The sequence below is a fragment of the Papilio machaon genome, chromosome W (genome assembly GCF_912999745.1).
Source record: "Papilio machaon chromosome W, ilPapMach1.1, whole genome shotgun sequence".
Lineage (NCBI taxonomy): Eukaryota > Metazoa > Arthropoda > Insecta > Lepidoptera > Papilionidae > Papilio > Papilio machaon.
In genome coordinates, this window is record NC_060015.1 from 9,802,831 (window position 1) to 9,805,330 (window position 2,500).

Below are 2,500 nucleotides of genomic sequence, written 5' to 3' on the forward strand. Positions count from 1 at the left end.
CTAAAGCAGTGACCCTGGAGTTGGCTGATGCGGGGTTCGAAGTCCCGTTGGTACATTCCTTTAATTCGCGGGGCGAAACGCGTGATTTCCATCACTCCGACCCGTTAATACCGACACTTGGGCGCCGTTCTGGCGCTTGGGTGAGTGGGAGGGCGGGGTGGTCCGGCTTGTGAGCGGGTTTGCTGGGTCTTCGGATTCGGTATGCGCAACGTTCCTTGTCTAGGGGACGGAACCCGTGCGAGGTTCGAGGGTCAAACCTCGAATAGTCCCAAAGGGTCTCACCGAATCGGCTTTTGTCGTGTGGTGGCCGACCTAAGTCTAGTCGCTTGCTTCGGTTGGGACGAACGAAAGCGACGGGCGCTCCCGGCGGAAGGGCTTGCACCCCGACCGTCAATGGGTACTTTATTCAAGCAATGAACAGTATAAGAGAAATTTTATCTGGTCACCCCGACCTCCCACAGGAGTCGGGGAGCTTGGCCCATTCTCCGGCCACTCGAACCGGGGCCTCGGCCTCGGGACCGGTGGTCGATTGGACGTGTCCGGTGTGTGAACGCAAGTTCAGCACCAAAACGGGTTTGGGAGTTCACAAACGTCGTGCCCACCCGTTAGAGATGAATGCGGAAGCTGCTCCCGCGTCGGTGAAGCGTAGGTGGCGCGAAGAGGAGGTGCTTTTGATGGCGCGTACGGAGGCAAGGTTGCTCGAGGAGACCGGCCGCTGTACGAATGTAGACCTGCTCAATTGCTTGACGGGGTTCGACAGGACCCTCGAAGCAATCAAAGGAAAACGTCGGGGTGGGGACTATCGGAGCCTGGTACAAAGGTGCCGGGATGAGTTCAGACCACCTTCCTGGGGCGGTAGACAGAGCAGGGATTCGTTACAGCCGGTTATGGAAACTGAGAGTGCCGAGTCATCCGTCCAGCCGCAAGCATCGCCAACCAGAACGCCGCCTGCCGTGAATCCTGGCATCCCAGGTACACCATGCGCGTCTCGACTCATCGAGGACCTCCTATCGGTGGCCGCGGCGAGGAAAGCGCGCTATGGGCTGGGCGCCAAAAGCGCGAAGCGCTTCCGCATCAATATTAACCTTGACTATGACACCAACAATGCCTCTGCTAGACTGTCCAGCCGGAAACGGAGGAGAATAGAGTACGCGAGAGTCCAGGAACTCTATCGTAAGTCCAAAAGTCGGGCAGCAGCCGAAGTGATTGATGGAGCGCACAGGCGTGTGGGGCACACGCTCGAACAACTGGAATCCTACTGGAGACCAGTTCTAGAGCGTGTGTCCGATGCGACTGGGCCCACACCGGGAGCTCTGCGCGCCCTGCGGCGTGCAGAGCGGGACGGGGGCGAGCGTGATTACTCCGCGCTGTGGAGGCCCTTCACCTCTGATGAGTTGAAGGCCTCCTGCTTCGATTGGCAGACGGCGCCTGGTCCGGACGGTATCCGCCCGGAAGAGTGGCGCCAAGTTCCCTGGGACCTAAAGGCGGAAATATTCAACTCTTGGTTGTCCGCTGGCGAAATCCCGGAACCCCTGCGGCAGTGCCGAACGGTCTTTGTGCCGAAAACGGACGCTCCTGCTGGCCCGGGCGAATATCGACCGATTTCGATCGCGTCGATACCGCTCAGGCACATGCACTCTGTCCTGGCGAAAAGACTGTTGGACTGCTGCCCCCCCGATGTACGACAGCGTGGATTCGTCCGCGCCGACGGCACGTTGGAGAATTCCGCCGTGCTGGACGCAGTACTAGGGGATTGCAGGAAAAAGTTAAGAGAATGTCACGTGGCGGTCCTCGATTTCTCGAAGGCGTTCGACACAGTGTCCCACAAGGCGCTGGTCGGGCTACTTCGGGCTCGGGGGCTGCCCGTGCCATTCTGTGATTACATCTGCCGACTGTACGAAACGGCAACCACTACCTTAGTGGTTGACGGAAAGTCGAGCACACCTGCTCATGTGGGCCGTGGAGTTCGCCAGGGGGACCCATTGTCGCCCATCCTGTTTAACATGGCGATGGACGTCATTCTTGCCTCTCTACCGTCAGAGGTAGGCTACAGGCTTGAGACGGAGCGTGTCTCCGCCCTTGCCTACGCCGATGACCTAGTCCTGCTTGCAGGCTCAAAGGTAGGGTTGCAGGAATCCATCGATCGTGTTTTCGAGGTGGCGTCGACGATGGGCCTTATGATCAACCATAAAAAGAGCTCCGTTTTATCGATGGTACCCGACGGGAAGCGCAAGAAGCACCACTACGTGACCGAGAAGACCTTTAAGGTCGGTCGGATGTGGTTGCCGCAGATATCTTGCACTGAACGTTGGCGCTATCTCGGCGTGGACTTTCAGGTTTCTGGATGCGTGACGTTAGAGCACGACATCAAAAACGCCTTAAATAATATCACTAAGGCACCCCTCAAACCGCAGCAGCGGCTCGAAATTGTGAGGGGGCACCTTATTCCGAGGTTTTTGCACGGCCTTGTGCTAGGCAATATCTCGGATGATAGGTTGAG

General features: G+C 58.0%; 1 pseudogene; it reads left to right on the forward strand.

Moving 5' to 3' along the window:
- The window catches only part of LOC123723435, a 7,987-nt pseudogene that overhangs the window by 2,970 nt on the left and 2,517 nt on the right, over nt 1-2,500 (forward strand).